We start from the raw sequence: 20,579 nt of genomic DNA on the forward strand, positions 1-20,579 counted from the left end.
CGCGACCAGGTCAGCAGGGCTTGAGCAGTGGTGAAGGAAGCGTCCTTAGGTATCAGGGGAGCCGCAACCAAGTCAGCAGGGCTCAAGGGGTTCCAGGAATGAAGCGTACATTCTTCTCCAAGCAGGATGGGCCGCGACCAAGTCAGCAGGGCTCCAGGGGCCAGGGACGAAGCGTACAATGTTTCTCCAAAAGGGATGAGCCGCAACCAGGTCAGAAGGGCTCTCTTCTTCCAGTATACGACTGCCCCGTAGCCCAAGAGCGGCCCCAGTTATAATCCTTTTTCCTTTGAAGTCGGAGCCCTCGCTTCCTGCCATCTGGCACTTTTATCCTTTGAAGTCTTGCTGTAGGGCTTCCAGACGCCCGGCGGGGAGCTAGGCCATCCCTGGGGGAGGCAGGAGGTGTGATCGAAACTACTCTGCCTCATTTCACTTGGGAGAGGCTCGCTACCCACAGCCAGGCATGGCGCTTTTGGTGTCTAGGTTTCTCGGGGGTGGGGCCCTGCGTGGAGGGCTATGGAGTCAGGGATCCTAGGGAAAGGGTGATGGCTAACCTTGGTCTTCTATCGTTTTGCCTTGTGACTAGGCTGCATGCTTCTGGGGGGTTGGGGGTGCTACGCGGGGGTTGCTATTATTTCTCCGGGGTCAGGGGGAATGGGGAGGACAGAGGACAGGATTACATTGGTTTTGGCCTCGGACGGGGCTAACTGTTGGGGCAATGGATGTAAGGAGACCCACGCCAAGGATGCCAGATCTAACAAGTTTTATATCCTCACATAATACCTGCTTTGTCTTGGTAACAAGGGATATTACCAACTACCTGTTGGATGGGCAGGAGTATGCTATGTGTACTTTCTGTTGCCCCCTGTGTTTCTGGCACCTGAATCATATCATAAATACTTTAAATTGTATAATGATATCTCTAAGAACAGATATAAGAGGACAACAAGTACTGATGAGGTGGATCAGACTGACACTACCTTACAACAATACGTTGATTACAATTTGTGCTTGTTTTTCTTTGTGGGTGCTGCATTAAACAGTAGAAAGATAAGACAATTGACTCATGTTGTAGAAGCTGTTACCAATCAGACAGCTATGGCACTTTGCATCATTACAGAAGAGCTGCAAGTTGCGAGGATTGTAGCACTCCAATTGTATGGTTTTAGATGTGGTTCTGGCTGATCGAGGTGGTGCTTGTCGCATCATCGGTAGTAGTTGCTGTGTCTACATTCCTGACCACTCACCTTCAGTGTTTAATGCAATCTCTAAACTGCATAAGATTACTGCTGAAATTCATCCACAGACTGGCACCTGGACTTTTGCTAGCTGGATTTGGACACTCTTTGTCACTTGGGGTTGGAAACTATTGACCATCCTATGTATAATACTCATGATACTATTGACATGCTGTGTATGTATACAATGTGGTCCAAAGCTTTGCTCCGTTTGCATTACTGCCTTTACTCCTGCCAAGCAAAATGTTGCAGAAATTAGAGCCCAAAGTATGCTAAATAAAGATGATACTGAAATGATGAAAATAGATGTACAGGATATGAATCTAGATTACCCCAAATGAACGAATGTCTTCAGCGAATGCTAAAAGGGTCAACTGTTGTAATGTGGCAGCGATCGGGGTTAGCATTTAGCTGAAGCCATCTTGTATTCGGTAGCCATCTTGTCTGCAATGTGCTCACCATGTGCTCTGTCATTCCTTGCTGTCGTTTACTCTTGTACTCTGCTCATAGACAGACTATATTTAGGCTCTGCTACTCTTCACATGCGCAGAAGTAAACTGTGACTGTCCATACACCTGTTCTAGTTTGTAATTGTCAGGTTATTCTTACTGGAGTCAGCAAACTGCTAGCTCTTCCCTACTGTTGACTGTGCATTTCTGTATGACCTTTTATGTATGTAACCCTTCTCTTCTGTACTTCTTCCACCTTCTTTTGAGCCCCTGTGGGTATAAAAGGACCATGCTCCTTCTGTTCAGGGTGCTACTTCATACACTACCAAAGGGTGTTGTGTGAATTGGTTCCACCTCATGAGGTCTACTAATAAAAGCTTTGATTTGTATTACAATATCCGTGCCAACTTCTATTCTATGGCCTGAGGACCTGTGCAGAGAAGGGCGAACCCCTAGCACTGATAGGCACCCCCACAACCCCGAGTGGGACGGGATGATCAGACGTGAGTCCCGTGCTCTCCATGCCACTGGAATCAAGCTATCATGGCTGAAGAGGGGTGAAACCCCAAAACCGGTCCTAGGATGCTTGTTTCCAGTCCAGGGAGGACCTGGCTTGGCAGTTCGGGCTGGATTGTTCCCATGAGGCACAGGGTCAAGACTGATTTGCATATTGCTGGGTTCAAACTGGAATAGCAAGGTGATCAAAAAAACTATGGATTTAGACCCGGATTTCTGTACTGGGGTGAATGTATGACATTGTTCTGCATTCTGTCCATCAACTGTTGTTTTTGCATTTGTCACCCCGAGTGGGACGGGTATGCTCAGACGTGAGTCCCTAGCTCTCCATGCCACTGGAAACAAGCTATCCTGGCTGAAGAGTGGTGAAACCCTGAAACCGGTCCTAGGATGCTTGTTTCCAGTCCAGGGAGGACCTGGCTTGGCAGTTCGGGCTGCACTGTTCCAATGAGGAACAGGGTCAAGACTGATTTGCATATGGCTGGGTTCAAACTGGAATGGCATGATGAGCAAAAACATGATGGATTTAGACCAGATCTCTGTACTGGGGTGAATGTATGACATTGTTCTGCATTCTGTCCATCAACTGTTGTTTTTGCATTTGTCACCCTGAGTGGGACGTGTATGCTCAGACGTGAGTCCTGTGCTCTCCATGCCACTGGAATCAAACTATCCTGGCTGAAGAGGAGTGAAACCCCAAAACCGCTCCTAGGATGCTTGTTTCTAGTCCAGGGAGGACCTGGCTTGGCAGTTTGGGCAGGACTGTTCCCATGAGGCACAGGGTTAAGACTGATTTGCATATGACTGGGTTCAAACTGGAATGGCATGGTGAGCAGAAAAACTATGGATTTAGACCCAGATCTCTGTATTGGGGTGAATGTATGACATGTTCTGCATTCTGTCCATCAACTGTTGTTTTGAATTTGTCCCCCCGAGTGGGACGCTATGCTCAGATGTGAGTCCCGTGCTCTCCATGCCACTGGAATCAAGCTAACCTGGTTGAAGAGGGGTGAAACCCCAAGACCGGTCCTAGGATGCTTGTTTCCAGTCCAGGGAGGACCTGGCTTGGCAGTTCGGGCAGGACTGTTCCCATGAGGCACAGGGTTAAGACTGATTTGCATATGACTGGGTTCAAACTGGAATGGCATGGTGAGCAAAAAAATGATGGATTTTGACCCAGATCACTGTACTGGGGTGAATGTATGACATTGTTCTGCATTCTGTCCATCAACTGTTGTTTTTGCATTTGTCACCCCGAGTGGGACAGGTATGATCAGACGTGAGTACCGTACTCTCCATGTCACTGGAATCAAGGCATCCTGGCTGAAGATGGGTGAAACCCCGAAACCGGTCCTAGGATGCTTGTTTCCAGTACAGGGATGACCTGGCTTGGCAGTTCGGGCTGGACTGTTCCCATGAGGCACAGGTTCAAGACGGATTTGCATATGGCTGGGTTCAAACTGGAATGGCATGGTGAGCAAAAAAACTATGGATTTAGACCCAGATCTCTGTACTGGGGTGAATGTATGGCATTGTTCTGCATTCTGTCCATCAATTGTTGTTTTTGCCTGTGCAAAAAGCGGCAAAAACACCACTTTGCAACATTCTCAACAACCAGCCAGATCGGCGATAAGATCCCAAAACAGGCGATAAGGCGTGTTAGCAGCAGGGATTAACACCTGCTCTTCCCTGGTGTGAAGTCGGACGACAACATACACCATAAAAGGAAGCCCAGCCCAGAGCCACACCTGAAGAACAACAGATGCCATGGAGCCACTGATCATGCAGCTTGGACACCCTAGAGGGCCACAACACCCACCGCCACCACCCCCAGGCCCCACCTCCCTCACGGGTTCCCCTCTCCAGACAAAGATATGTGACATCAACTTTACTAAATCATGAGCAAAACAATTCGCCTGATGTCGCACAATTACAACACTTAACATTCGTATATGGTAAAAAAAAGGAGATTCACTCAGCCATCTTTGAATTACCAAACAATACATTTCATTCAAATTAAACTCAAATCAACTATGTGGAAGAGCCATGGCGGGTCTTCTCAGGACAATCTGTAAGTCACAGCCTGCAAGATAAAATTTAAGATAAGAAGGTGCGTCATGCGCTCATCAAGGGACAGAGAGAGAGAGAGAGAGAGAGAGAGAAAGAGAGACAGAGTGAAAGAGAGAGGGAGAGAGGGAGAGTGAAAGAGAGAAAAAGAGAGAGACGGTAAAAGGAAGAGAGGGACGTGGAGAGAGAGTGCCGACACTGTGGACCCAGGCCTCACTGCTCACCTGCTGCCACGGGTGTGTCTGCAACCATGTGCCGGTATACACTGCAGTCCACCAGGTCCCTTATCTGAAACAAAGTCCAGATTAATGAATGGCAGAGTTCATACAATTTCACACGCCATCATTGTTTGCCCGCCTCTGCGCACACAGGCTGCTGCACCCCAGCCCCTCTCGCTGCCCAGCAGGGACTGCCCGCCCCTGTGCACCCAGGCCTCACTGCTCAACTTCCGCCACTGGCGTGTCTCCAAGAGTGCCCACCACGTGCCGGTGCAAACTCCAAGCCTGTGGCCTGTGACCATGGCAGCCGCCACATCATGCATCCCCGCACCGTGGGCCACCAGGTCACACACTTGATTCTGGGTCTTGATATCGCAATGGCAGAGATCATATCAGTGCATATGGCATCATCGCAAGCTGCACACCCGCTCAGCCCTTTAGTATGCCACTAACTCTGTGAACCACGAGCCAACGCCACATGGCGGTATTCCAACGCTGCCAGGTGGATCAGGCCCACACTTCGGTAAGTTGGCAGGGTATGCTCAGACGTGAGTCCCTTGCTCACTTTGCCACTGGATTCAAGCAAGCTGGGCTGAAGACGGCTGAAATGCCAGAAACCGATCCTCAGTAGCTTGTTTCCGGTCCAGGGAAGGCATGGCTTGGCAGTTCGGGCTGGACTGTTCCCATGAGGTACAGGGTCAGACTGATTTGCATATAGCCATGTCTGAACTGGGGTGGCAGAGTGGGCTAAAGAACGGTGATGGATTAAACCCAGATCTTTTGACTGGGTGTGAGTGTTTGATTGGTTCAGATGCTCCGTCCATCACCACCCCCTTCTGTACCACACTGCGGTCCAGCAGGGCTCACACAAATCCTTACCAGGCCAACCCACCAGGACGGCGCATCATGGCAGGCTGCACACCCGCTCAGCACTGAAGGTGCCCCTACCACAGTGTACCGTAAGCCACTGTCCCATGGCGCAATGTATCCGGTCCCACCAACTCTGTGCAATGCAAGTCATGGACCCTCTATGATTGAGTATCGTGAGTATCGTGGTGCAGACGTCATCATGTCACCTCCGGCAGTGGAGAATGTGATGTGGTAGGGCCCTAGGCCCTCATGCATAAATAATAAACACACGGATACATCCAGATGGAGAGTGGAAACGGCGTCCAGTACGAGCACCCAGCCCTTTTGATTGGCAGGGTCACATGTCCTGTGATGCGTGTGCTGGATGGGTGTGTTGTGGCAGTAAACCTGCTGTGATGGAGTGGCTGTGGCATGCTGACAACTAGACCTGTGATCAGCAGATCACTACAGGGAAGACCTGGGGCATGTAGCGTTGTCCCCCCTGTGAGCGTAAGTGTATGGGCTGGCCTGGCATATGCCAGTCCAGCATAAGGGTGTGAACAATGACTCCGGGGCTCTGGGTGTGGTTCCACCGTGGGCTGGACAAGGAAGTAACTAATGCGTGTGTCTCTATTGTAGTGTCTGCGCCACCCGGACCGCAACCAGCAATGTGTCACCCTGTGATTCAAGTACCACAACATGAGCACAATGGACGTTAAGGGGAATCACTGACCCAACATTCATCCATACTTCCACACTTGAATGATCATAGACATGACACATCTGTGTGAAAATGAATGTTTAATGCACATTCAGCAGAGTGTTGTAGCTGCAGCAGTACAGGGCCATGCAAACCTCACTTTACATTGTTGGCCCACGGAGGGTCAGCCAGAGTCCTTCAGGGAATGACAAGTTCATTGGAAGAGGAAGAATTCAGTCCGCTGTCTGAATGCTGTGTCATTGGTGAGCAAACAGAATATGGCAGTCCATGTCGAGGTCCAAGGTGAGTGTCACAGAGTGTATCGAGAGTGAGTGCAAGGTGGTGATGCAGAGGGCAGAACCAAGCAGAAACCGGCCATATGGCGGAGATCAATGCTACTCCGTCCTTCTTACCACTAAGGCAGAATCATCTGTATCTTCATCCTCTGTTGTTTCATGTGCCTCACATGTGGGTGGTGATGTTCTGTCTCCAGCACTATGTGGCAGGGACACCTCAGGGCCCGGAGGTGGAATGTCTGCCGCACTGTGCGCACTGACAATACAGTGGGCGGATATGTGGCTGGAGTGGTAGCAGCAGCATTCATCTGTGCCAGGCCTTGAGGAGCAATGCCATGAAGAGGGTCTTTAGGGCATTGAGGTACCCAGCTACCTCTCGCTGGTGTGCAGCTGTGGCAGCCTTTTTTTCTGTATGCGTCCACTCCATGGTCTCCATTGACCTCCGCATGTGTCCCAACTCCCGGGTGATAACGCTAGAGCCACTCTGACTAGACAGTTGTTCTTGTCTCTGAGTCAGGACTCCAGCGGTCAGCCATGGATCATTGAAGAGCATGAAGCGGACTGTGGGTGTACGTTAGGGACTGTGAGTGGACCCTGATGGGACTTAGACACCCACGTTTGGCATCTAGTTTGGCTGCCATGCGGTCGAACCCACCCGGCACCCCAACATATGGTGTTGGAATGCCATGTGCTCTACGTGGGGGTCCTGGGAGGCAGCTGCAGTGTTGAGTGCTGCCTGCTGTGTTGTCTGTACAGGGGGTGGGGTTTCATCAATGCAGCTGGGCTGCCCTGCTCCTGGAGGTGGGGTGCCGAGGCTGTCCATGAGCTGTTGGAGGGCATTGGGTCGAAGATGGCGCGGTCCTCTTTATCATCAGAGAAGAGAGGTTCGGTCTGCTCTGCAGGAGGTGTTGGTTTTCCCTCTGCAATGTAAAGGGGAGATGCAGTTTAACATTGTCTTCACATGTATTTTGACACATTGTACATGTTTACATACAGACTGCATGACATGGTACATTGTGACAGTTTGGGAGGAGCTGCCTATTTTATGGGGGACAGTGGACATTTCAACAACATCACTGATGTGTGTTTGTACTTGTACATTGTCAACTCACATTTCCCTGCAATGCCAAATTTGATTTGCCAGTTTCTACACACATGCGGCACCAGTTGTGTCCTCTGTTCTGTTGTGGACGTATTGCAGTTTGTACCACATTGTTGTGAATGTTGATGTGCTCTGCATGTTACGTGTGTCTGCTGCATGTTGGGAGAATCGGCCCTGCAAATCTGAGTTTTCTGCCCCTTATCTCTTTCATGCCGTGTGCCTTTGACTTCTGTGCTGATACAGTGCTGAGATGTTGCATACTTGGGTACATTGGCCTCTTGGTGGGAGTTGGGGCATGGTTTCTCCACAGATGTGGTATACTTAATTGTGCATGTTTGCCATTTTGCCCATCTCCCAGCGTCTCCCCAGTCCCTGGTCATTACTCACCCTTTTGCTGTTGTGTCAGGTAATGTTGAGCAGTGTCCGGTCCCCCGACTCCTGCCACCGTCTCCACCCTGATGATTGTGGACACCATTTCCTCCATCTCATCCAGCTTCTCCTGTGGCACTGGACTGCCCGCCTTCAGTCTGCATTGCTGCCTTCTGGTTGTTGCCAAGTTTCTGCTTGGTCTTGCGCTTCACATCATTCCAGCGCCTCTTGACCTCTTCCATTGTCTTCTTCTGCACTCCGACTAAATTCACCTTGTCCACGATGGACTGCCATATTCTATTTCTTGTTGCCAATTACACAGTGAAGGTGAGGAACAGTAGTTGATGGTGTTATGTCACCTCCGTTATCAGGATCCTGTTTTCCTGCTGACTGACTGCGTCTTCCTCTTCTTCTTGTCCTTGCCCTTCCCTGACCCCGAGGTACGAGGCTGGTCCTCCGGGAGACTTGTAGGGTTCTGGTTGTCCTCTGTACTTGCTCTGGCTACCTCCATTGTCCTTCGCAGTTGTTTTGATTTTGTTTGTTTTGTTTTTTTCCGAATTTTATAGTCATTTTTCCCACCTGACTTGTGTGAATTGCAGGTCTGGTGCAGCTTAGTGCAGATTTTGTTATCGCCGTTGGGCCCATCTCAACGTTTTTCACGTTGGGGTTTAGATTTTCATCGCCGTCCCGGTGACTTTTCGCAGACATCTCCCACGTTATCGGGAGACTATGGCATGTTACCGCCGTGTTGTCAATAGGACGTTAACACACTTATTTTCCCTCGATCGACGGCGATATTACGCATTGCGTTAACCAATTTTGGCAATGATTTTCGCACTTTCTTGAGAATATATCCAGAGATTTTTAATAGAAGCTGTTTTGAGCCCCTGTCAATATGTCTTCAGAGACCATTTACAAACAATAGAACAATGCCTTAATCTTAATTTATTAATCGTCTAGTTGACCATCACCAGGCATTTCTCATTATATTTAGCATTGCTGGACCTAACTAGTGCCTTTGGCAAGGTAAATCATTCAAAGTTGTGACTCTTTTTATTAAAGCTGTGTCTGGATACTGCACAATATTCTCATGACAAAGGTCAGGCTTCGGCCAAATGAGTAGCTAACCAATCCTTGGCTTGGCTCTATTCTGGCTTCACTCTTATTTATTTTATACACAAAGAATATTAATTCTTATCTCGTCATCTGTTGGATTGATGTTCCCCATGGTAAGGAAACTCCCAACTGTGTTCTATTATACGCAGATGATGCAGTCGTATTAGCTCGCACCCCAAGGACATTGAGTAAGTTGGTCGTATCCTTTACTAAATTTATGTCTAATTGAGATCTGAACACCAACTATAGCATATGTCAGAATATGTCCCGTGGATGATCCAGTGGTTTAATATAGTAGTTTTTTTTTAACCTTTTCTGCTTTTGTCAGAAATGTATTCAGTCAGCTGGCAGCTGCTTAAATTATCCTCAGTGTTGAAAAACAAATAACTTTTCAACATTGTTAAGGAATTCTCCAGCAAGGCTGCCAGAGAAAACAATATCACACTCTCCTAGGAGCTGTGCGACAACCTCGCCCACTTCTTCTACAAGATCGCAACCATATACAGAAACTTCGAGTCCCAACCTACACCTAAAGACTTCCTCAACAGATACGCCACTACAGTTACTGACACGAACCACACACTGACCCCCTGGAACATCCTCTCTCCACCCAGGGCACCACCTCCACCATGAAATCCATCTGCTCTGGAACTCCCACAGACCCATGCCCACACCACATCTTCAACCGAAGGATCAACCAGGAACTCCCCAACCTACTCCACTCCTCTAACACCACTGCAACATTTCCTATCTCTCACACTCTCAATCCATCCATCTTGATTTAATATTGCTTGTTATTGTATAAAACCGCATATGCTGCTTTCAATGTTTCCTGGTGGTCTCTAAGACAAGAACCATCTACAAATAAAATAAAATTAGCCCTTTGCATATCTGGCTTTGATTTGGTACACAATTCTGCTACATCAATGCAGTCATGATCACAATTATTGTCTCCATCATTGACCTCATGTCCATTAGGCTTTGGCAAAAGCGTGGCGGCATTCAGGGTATTGCAACATTTAATTGAAATGTTCTCAACCGTAACAATAATGTACCTTTTCAAGGGGCCTTTTGTCAAATACTGAGCTCAAGTACGAGTCAGTAATATCTTAACTGAATGAGGGGCTAACACAATCATTGTATAACAAAATACAAACCCTTCACTTTGCTGAATGGCAAGGCAGTTTGCAGCAATGCTCTTCCGGCAGCCAGCAAGTGTGGCTGCTACTGGATTTAGAGTAGATGAGAAATATACAGTTGGACACTTTGACCCTCCGTCTTGCTGAGTGACTACTCAATGTGAGCACCTTCTCTTATCATGACAAAATAAATAAAAATCTTTTTCGTAATTAGAAATAGCACAAGGAAGCTGTTCAACCATTTACTGCTCCATGGCACTGGATTACGCACATCACGGCACATGTCTGCAAAGGCTTTGTAATTAGGGGTAGTTTGGACAATAGTAGCCAACCATTCCCCAAAACATGCTCAGTCATTTCTGAGTTGTTGATGGGCTCATTTTCAGAATGGCAGAGATGAGTTCTTTGGATACCTTCCTCGCTCCTTTTTCAGTTTTGAAAACCAAATAAATAACCTCTCTTAGGCACTATTGCAGTTTTGGTGGGGACATTTTATGACCACTCCTGCAATATGGTTTGGGTACAATTGCATCTAGCTATCTGATAGAGAGTTGTAGACACCGATTCCTTACCTTAGAAGTATCGCCAGGCCTCCGGCTGGATCTGGAATTTTTTTATGAGCAGTACTCCTGCGCACCATTAGGTGGCATTGTTCAGCTACTTGAGGGATTGTTCACATTGGAAGTGGCATTTGCTGTGCCTATATAGGCTCCACGTCATTTCATGTCTTTCCGCTCCAATCAGCGCAGATCAGGTAAGAGCTACACCTTAGTCATTTTTAACTATGTTTTTTAAGCATTTTGACAAAGCCTTTTTGAGGTGCTACCTCCTGGCTTCAAGCCTTGTGGCACCTGTGACCGACAGATATTGGTGAAGGACTGCATCTTGTTTGCCTCTGGTGCCTCGAGTGGGGCCACAACCCAAAGACCTGCTCCAACTGCCACATCATGCGGTCCTGGTTGAGAGGAAGGTCCCGGGAGCAGTCGTGGAGCCCGAGGGCATCTTCGTACTCCAAGTCATCGCGCCATTCGGGTAAATTGAAATCTCACAAGAAAAAGAAGTCGAAATGTATTTTGACTTCACCTCGTCTGATGGCCACCAAGACAAGGGAGCGTTGCCATTTGAGGCATGGCTCCGTGGTTGAGCCAGGGCTTGGGTTGGTTCCCCCCCTATCTGAGTTTCTGGGAACCAGAGCAACCCCCGTCCAACTCAGTTACTTTTATGAGGCCATGCACCTCATATTTGGGCTGCCCGTTCACGCTGGCGTGCCTTCGGGCCCCACAGGTTCAGGACAGGCCTCTTCTGGATTCCTACCAGCGGCTGCAGCACCAGTCATTCCCCAGAGATCCACAGATGGATCCAGACCAGCGCCAGTCAAACCATCCTAACCTTCCACGGCACCAGTCCCAAGGTTGACGCTCCCTGCGCCGCCGGCACCCACCATGCTGCTCTCCCTTCTTCATCCCCAGCTCTGACATAGAGCCATAGGTGCGTCATTCACACCAGCGATGACTGGAGCCTTGCCATTGAGGCTGGAGCCTGAGGGCTAATATTACGGGCTAGGATTGTGGGAGGAATGGGGTGGTTGCTGGAGCCTGAGGAATACCAGCCTTATGAGGAAAGAACTATTGACTGGTGAAGCCAGTGGACTGGACACTTTTACAGATACTGGCGTAAGGAGAAGGGAGTGTCCTTCATGATGGCTGAAGACCTTGACCGTAGTCTAGCCTCAGTGGTTGTGAAGGCAAATGTCTTGATAGAGGTGCGTCAACCACAAGTGTCCCCCTTAGAATCTCTACTCCCATTCAATGAAGCCCTCATGGACTTCCTACTTGGGACCTTGCCCAAGCCCAATACATAGGCTCCTGTGCATAGTGCGTTAGCCTGCCACTACCGCACTACTCCAGGGAACCCAAACTTCCTCATCCTATGATAGAGAGCTTAGTGGTCCAAGCTCGTCATTCCATGCCAATACGGATGCATTCCCTACTGCACACCGGGACAGGGAACCCAAGAGGCTGGACGCTGCTTGCCTTTTGGGCTCCATTCCCACACCCTGTGGAATACGATTGCACAGGTGCTTCTACGGTAACAGAGGAGGCCCAGACCGTTCCTTCTCAGGCTGTTGCAGAAGTAAGAGAAGCAGCAAAGTTCATAATGAGACGTGGACTGGACACCACTGACTCACTAGGTAGAGCAGTTTAATCGACAGTGGCCCTACGACGCCACGCCTGGTTGAGAACAACTGGTATATCTGGGGATGCCGCTCTACAGAGACAAGGCAGATTCAGTGCTGGAACGCTTCAAGGACAGTAGGGCTACAGCCAGATCCTCGGGCATTTTCTGCCCCCTCTTCACCCGGAATCTGCTTTTTGTGGCTACGGAAGAGGATTCCTGTCTGCCCTGGACCAAGGAGACTGGATGGTAGCATTGAACTTGCAGGATTCATATTTCGACATTCGCGTCCTACCTGCCCACAGGCATTACCTGTTATTCAGAGTTGGCCATGATCACTTTCCATTCACCGTGCTTCATTTTGACCTTACCAGTGCTCCTCGGGTGTTCACCAAAGTGATGGCGGTGGTTGCAGCTCATCTGCGGGGATCAGGGGTACCAGTCTTACCCTATCTCGATGACTGGCTTGTTTTCAATACCAGGTGTCACCCCTTCCTCTGCTTCACAAGTAAGCTTGTACCAAGGAGTACGAGGATGCACCACTTTTGATTCGACTTTGATCTGTACTTCCTCTGCACTTTTTAGTCACTAGAATTCTTTTATGGTAAAATCCCAAAACTTTTCTTCCTCTGTGTGCTTATCTGGCGATAGGTCCTCTTTTGTGAGAAACTGGACCGCAATCACTCTTAACTCTTGTGATTTTAATTTCAAATCAAAGTCCTCATCCTTGGTTTGAATAGCTCTGGTATTTGGTGTGCAATAATGTTCAAAGTTCATTTGACACAGTACATCACAACCCTACACATTAACAGGACTCATTTCACGTTATGAATTGATGATCATTTCCAGTTGAACCAGTTTTTACAGGAATCTTTGTTGACGCCCTATTAGTGATTTGTGTGTTGAAAATACCTGCAACTTGGACTTCTTTTGCTGAAAGGGGTAGGTAAGGCACCTCCATCAGCCTAATTGTGGTGAGGGTAGCACCTGTATTGATCACAAATTATGCTGGTTGAGCATTTACATTACCATCTACATATGGGCCACTGGGCTCTAATTTTAGTACGCCACCAAACATGCAACCCTCTTCCCCCACCCACCCCCTGTATGGTCATTGCACCGGACTCGGTCCAGTGGGATCTCCGAGTGCAGCATCTATCTCTGGGAAATCTTTACTCATTCCTGAAGGTGAAGAACCAGGTTATTTAAGACCCAGCGGTGCCAGGGGACACACCCGATGTCTCCGGATTCACCTGTCTCAGAACTACAGAAACGCGGACTCTTCTTGGAGACGTCAAAGATCAGATTTATTGGCTGCAACCAGTAACAGAGGTCCACGAAGTACATAGGCTGTATATTCGTAGGAGACCGCTCAATCTTACAAAGCGTGTCATCCCTTTTATACCAAATATTGTGCTTCAGGCAAACATTCCTTATTTACAGTTGCCCAATCCCATGTGTACACGACAAAAGCATTGCATGACAAACCCACATTTCGTTGTCCCGCCCACCATTGATTTCCCGGGAAGGCCTAAAACTCTTCATCAGATAAATCGAGCGGACCCCTAATAAAAACGGGCACCTCCTCATTGTAAAACAGGTCATAAAGAAAGGAGCAGAGACAGGTGTAAGTAAGATAAGACATAGTTGTGTGCAATAAAGGGTTTATGATGTCCTGTGCCTTGATCCTCAATCTCGACCGCTGCTGTGAAAGGAACTGGCCTAACAAGTCCGGCCTCGGGCAACGGAGTCAGCTTGCCCAGGTCACGCAGAAGTCAGCTAAAGGTGTACGTGTCCCAAGGACTCGTTCGGCCTTAGTCATCAGCCTATGTGAGGGCAACCACAAAATGGCTGCCGCATACAAAATGGAACCCAAGGGTTCAGAACGGAATCCTTGATTTCAGGGTGATCTCTTCACTCGAGCATGACGGAAAACACTCGTACATCTTACACTTGCCATTCTCGGTTCGTTGATAACCAAAAATTGTCATGGTACGATGACCTTTATAAAACGGGTTCAGAATTCACGGAACCTCAAAGGAGTTTGCTGAAAATTCAGCATGTTATTCTGTATGTTCTGATGCATCATTGGTGCTGAAGACATGATACCATTGAATTGCCTTTGATTCTGCATGTTCTGCACAGATGCCAGCTGGACTGGAACTATTGACTACATTTGTCCATTCTATGCCATTTGTTCCATGTTCTGACATATTTATGACTTATTTTTGTCTTATGTCCAGAGTGTATCATGTCCGGAGTGTATCCAAACTCTTTTTTCCATTATCTATGCTTTCCACAGATGTGACAAGGTCCAGTTTTGTTCTGCATATTTATGTTTGAGTGGTCAATAAATCTCCTACCCCTCCCCTGTGAAACAACATTCTGATTTTGCTTGAACCTGAAAATCATTACTTTGCACACCAACTCCTTGTATGCCTGGATTAGTACCTGCAACAAAACCAGGATCTAAACCAGTTTCTGACATGTGAGAAGCTTTCTGAGCACCTGTCTGAAAATACTTTGGGGGAGATTCTCAAATGTTCTGCAATGGGTTAGCATCACGAAAGTGACGCAAACCAGCACAAAATGTTTTTTTCTCAATCAATTTCCAGTGCAAAACCTTTTTGATGCTAAATCCTATCTACTAACATTAGTAGACAGGGTTTAACACCACAAAATAACGCAGTTGAAAAGCAGGCCTTAATAGGAGAAATGTTTTAATATCCCCTTCATCCCCTTTATTTCTGACTCTACATATGTGCTCCTCTGTACAGCACACATACAAAGTTGGAAAAGGTTTTTCACTTCTCTAGAAGTTACCCTTGGCCAGTGCTCTATTTCTGTATGGCTCTCTGTAAACACTAATCTTGGTTTGTTCACAACTAGGCCTTTAAAGACTCAAATGTTTTAACATAATGTGTCTGGAGCCTCACAAATCACACTCCCAATATGCACACAATTACCACAATAACAATAATATCTCAAGATCTTGGATTCCTTCAAATCTGTTAACCTTTTTCACATAATCCAAGAACATGAAAATCTCAAAAAACAGCAATTTGTCAGTAGAATTTAAAACAGTGTAACACGTTAACATTCTACAGCATAAACAATACATCACAATACAAAATTTAACTTTATGCACCAGAGACCTTAGACAATATGTGTCAAAAGCAAGATAAAACCAACAAATTCACAATAACCAAACATCATACCTGACAGCATATCACCTGCGTATAGTAGTTTCATAACACCCTGTGGCGCGGTGGAGAAGCAGACCAGGACAGCTACGTGATTTGCAGGAGTTTTATTTATATGTTTTAACAGAAATAAATGTTCTGGGGCAGATAGTCCTCAGCGCCAAGAATTCTGGGACTTGTAGTCTGTTCCGGTTTTCTCCTTCTCCTGTGGTGCTGGTTGGTATTCAGGAGCTTGAGCCCTTGTATGGGGACTGGAGAGACGTGGACCAGGTACTCGTTGGTTGAGAGGACCAGGGGGAGGGGGGGGGGAAACAAAGAGGCAAAGAAGAAGGAAAAGAAAGAACGTAAGGACGGTGTTTTCACCTCTATCAGTTGTCGCAGGAAGCTAGGGGGTGAAGGGACTTGCCACCTCTACCGTCACCAGTGATGTGTTGTGCCTTTTAGTCTAGCTATCGGGCTCACTCCCTCCCAAGTCACCCCCACCTCTGGGTCTTTCACTTGCGTGGCCCCACGCAAACCAAGTGTCCCCGTACCTGGGCCGTGGCCGGAAACTCCGCGTTGCCCGTCCGGTTCACTTTCTGATGCTGCTCCTCTGTCGTGCACCTCTCGAGACAAGGCGACGTCCTGTTCCTCTCGTGCGGTTCTTTCTCCGTCCGATGGTGATATGTTGAAGGATTCCACCAGCGTCTCCTCCTGACTCGTTCCATGGGCCGGTCTTGTCGAACTCTAAACTCCTCTCGCGTCTTCCGTCTTGAAGCCGCCGTCGAGACCACGTGACTCCGTCACCTGGTGTGGGAAGTCCGGTGCCTTAAAGGGCCAGTCCTCTACCTGAAAGGTCTGCAAATATAGAAGGGGAGACGGGGATAGAGAATGTGGAAAGTGCCCCGCAGCAGCGTCCTCAGAATGCGTATCCTCACAGGCCCCTACCCCAGTTTGTTCACGATCAGGGAACAAGGGAAGACGGGACAGGAAATCAGCATTCCCATTGTCCGTACCTTTTCGATGTTTTACCTCAAAAGAATACGGTTGGAGGGAAAGGAACCATCGTAGAATCCTGGGATTGTTTCCCTTATTGCGGCTCATCCAAAGTAACGGGGCGTGATAAGTGAAAAGGAGAAAGTGGGCACCCTCCAAATAGTATCTAAATTTGTCCACTGCCCATTTACTGGCCAGGCATTCTTTTTCAATTATAGGGTACCGTTGTTCCGGGGGAAAAAGTTTACGGCTGAGGAAAAGTATAGGATGTTCCAGGCCTTCAGGTGAGGTTTGAGATAACACAGCCCATAACCCGTGTTCAGAAGCATCTGTGTGTAACAGAAAGGGTTTTGAGAAGTCGGGAGAGCAGAGAACAGGTGCAGTGGTTATGGCCGCTCTGAGATCTAGAAAGGCCTGTCTCGCCCTGGGGTTGGGTTGTTGGAGATCCTTGGTCTTCACATTTTTCTGGAGCAAATCAGTCAGAGGTTCGGCCAGTTCCCAATATTGAGGTATGAACCGCCTGTAATAACCAAGAAGCCCCAAGAACGCGCTGACCTCTTTTTTTGTAGAAGGAAAAGGGGCTTCTACTATAGCCTTTATTTTCTCTGACTGTGGTTCCGTTGCCCAAGAGATATCCTAGGTATTTTACTTTCCTGAAGCCTATTCTTGACTTTTTTCTTTAATATGTAATCCGGCTTCCTGAAGGGATGAAGATGTGTTTCCCAGTCAGGGCTGAATATGACTATGTCATCAAGGTATGCTGATGAATAATCTTGATGTTGTTGCAATACCTTGTTCATCAGCCTCTGGAACGTGGCATGCGCCCCATGTAAACCGAACGGTAAGACTGTGAACTCGTATAAACCGGTGGGTGTAGCAAAGGCTCCAAATTTTTGTTTTTGTTTTTGTAATTTACAGGTTTTTTGATCAAGACAGAATTTTTGTGCAATATACAAATTGGACGAAATAAAAGTTGTTCGAGGTGAGCCATTATGTCAGTCAGTCAGTCAAATTACTTTATTGCGATAACTTAATATCATATAAAGACAATGGCAATACAAACATACATCTATATAACAAATACATTCATCTAAAAACATTTATGATACAATCCTATAAAAATCAAACATCAGTTTATAATTCATAGTGATGCGATGATACAAAGTGCAAGGTGCTAAAGTGCAGAAAATGCTTAGATACAAAAAACTAAAAGGCTAAAAAGGGGAAATTCCCAGATAAAATAGGCATTACACCACAGAAGTCCCTGAGAACAAATCTTGCATAATTAAAGGTCCAAATAAAGACACGTATGGATACATATAAATGCATACAGGGAATCTATATAGGAAGAATAACCGCATTTTTTAATCTATCATTCCTGCTCCTAATAGCTCTGACCAAGAAACTAGCTACACAAAACATAATCTTGGGAGTCTGTAAAAGCTGTAAATAAATAAGAGCAGGTTTAACCTGGATAAATCCAGTTTCCTTGAGAATAGGCACCAGAAATGTTCTCCTAGCATCAATGTAATGGCTACAAAACATTACAAAGTGCATAGTATCTTGTTCGGAGAAATGATCGCAGGTACATGGTGACGCCTTGTCAGGGGTACTCCATACAGGATAAAAACCAAGGTTAAAATGTATCAAATTAAAACGAAAGCGAGTTAAAATAAACCTGTGGTAGGGATGAGTCACTATATTCAAATAATTCTCTGGGCCGACGGGTATAGACAATAATAAACTAACCCTGACACTGGGTTTTTTCAACTCCCGTTCTTCTCGTTCCAGAGATAAGAGCTCTTTCATTGCTAGTTTTGTGATCTCTATATCTTTAAATACTATAGAATCTGTATCGAGATAGAGCTCAGGCCTCCCCAGCTTTTTGAAATTTTCCTTAATGTAAGTCAACCAACCAATATTGTTAACTTTGTCCAAACACAGACAGTTTTTTAAAATGATATGGTTTAGAGGGATTTCCTTATTAAGCCACAGCTTCAGCCAAGCAACTAACGGTGCTATTTTTATTAAATCTGTAATATAGGCTGCCCCTAATTCCATATGAACAGTGTGGGACGGGGTTGACTGTGGGACTCCAAGGACAGATCTGAGAAATTTATTTTCCATCGTCTGTAATGGGGCCAGACCCTTATAACCCCAAATTGAGCCGCCATATGATGCCACTGTGATACATTTGGCTTTATAAATTTTCAATATGGCTGCGATTGGTCTAGCCCCGAGTTTCCTAGAAAACCCTTGTAGGGCTGCAGATGTTCTAGCTAACGAGGTTGCTCTATTCTTTACCTGGGGTCCCCAGTTACCCTTCTCGTCAAAGGTAATCCCTAAGTAGGGAAAGGAAGTTACACGGGCAAGTTTCTCTTGTCCACATTTAAAAGTTTTATGATAATTTTTCCTAGTTACCCTGCCCATAAGCATAATTTGAGATTTTTTCGCGTTTACCTTCAAATCAAGAGAGCACATAAACGCTTCAAAGGCGTCCAGGAGTCGTTGCAGTCCTACCCCGGTACGAGCGAGCAAAACCGCGTCATCAGCGTAAAGGAGAACAGGGATCCCCTGTTCCCCCGCACGCGGAATGTCGAGGGTTACGTCCCTAAGGGCGGGCTCCAAGGCGTTCACATATAATGTGAACAACAGGGGCGCCATAATGCACCCCTGTCTAACTCCTTTCTCTGAGGCGAAGACATCAGTACACCTTCCTTTAGAGGAAACTCTAATTTTTGCGGTAAGGCCAGAATGTAAGTCAGCCAGTAAATTGACTATTGACCTATCCAGGCCCATTTCCAATAGTTTTGACCATAGCTTAGATCTGTTGACCAGATCAAAGGCTGAGGAGAGGTCCATGAAACCAAGGTACATGGACCCCTCCTTAGCCCTAGTATATTTCTCAATCAGCAGATGGAGATTAAGGCATTGGTCAAGGGTGCTTCTTTTAGTTCTAAAACCATATTGCACATTTGTCAAAATGCCATTCTCGTTAACCCAATCATTTAATTTTGTTAGTATTACTCTTCCTAAAATCTTAACTGATGAATCAATCAGCGAGATTGGTCTGTAACAAGCAGGATCCTGCCTGTTTCCCTTTTTAAATACAGGGATAATTATAGATGATTTCCATGACAAAGGGATATTATCACGGTTTAATGCGTTAAAAACCCTGCAAAGTAATCTTGACCAAAAATTAGGAAAGCATTTAAAAGCGTCTGCAGGAACACCATCGGGTCCTGGCGCCTTCTTCTTCAGGGTACAATCAATGGCATATAAAACTTCCGATACTTCAAAGTGCAAATAGTTCCCAATGGCGTTAGTATCAACCACCTGGGGACCAGGAATTCCGCTAGTATGATTGGAATAGATAGCGCTAAAATGTTTAACACAGCCTTCATCAGAAATATTCGATTCGAGGGGAGAACTTTCCTCCCCTGTAAATAGGGGCTGATTGACAATCTTCCAAAATTCTCCACTATTTTTCAGTACTGCTGGGTCTGAAAGCTTTATCCAGGCCTCATCTTTGAGCTGTTTTTTCCTATCTGCTATGGCCTTTTTATACTGGGCTCTACAAGTAGTAATGAGTTCCCGATCTTTCGGAACAATTTTTAGAGCATTTAACAGTGCAGAATGTGCTTTAGTACAGCTACGGTCAAACCATCTTTTGATGGGCATTGTACTAGGTGTGGAGGCAACAGATAACCTAGAATTAATCTTATTGCAAATACTAGCGAACGCAGTTGTTACTTCCCTATCTTCAGATTCACTAGATAGGCACACTCCAACTTCACCCTCCGCCTCAAGAAGTACCTCTTGTATAAAAAATTCCGGAATTATACTATCCCATTTCAGTGTTCGTCCTTGGTCTTTCGCCCTAAGTACATGTTTGAAACTACAAGGGCCGTTTTTTAGGCCTATAAAATCTGTGGCCACGATATCCAATGAAACAGGATTGTGGTCACTGAAAACAGAAACCACGGTTTTATACATTAAAACCTTAGCTAAAAAACACGCTGAAATAAATATGTAATCAATAATAGAGTCATTGTCAGTTCCCTTAAATGTAGGGAGCCTCTCCCCCCTCTCTCCGCAGCCAGACTCATATAAGTTCCATCTTGCTAAAAAGTTCTCTAAACATTCCCCCTGTTTGTTATGTTCAATATG

This window comes from Lissotriton helveticus, chromosome 8, assembly GCF_964261635.1.
Source record: "Lissotriton helveticus chromosome 8, aLisHel1.1, whole genome shotgun sequence".
NCBI classification, from domain to species: Eukaryota; Metazoa; Chordata; class Amphibia; order Caudata; family Salamandridae; genus Lissotriton; species Lissotriton helveticus.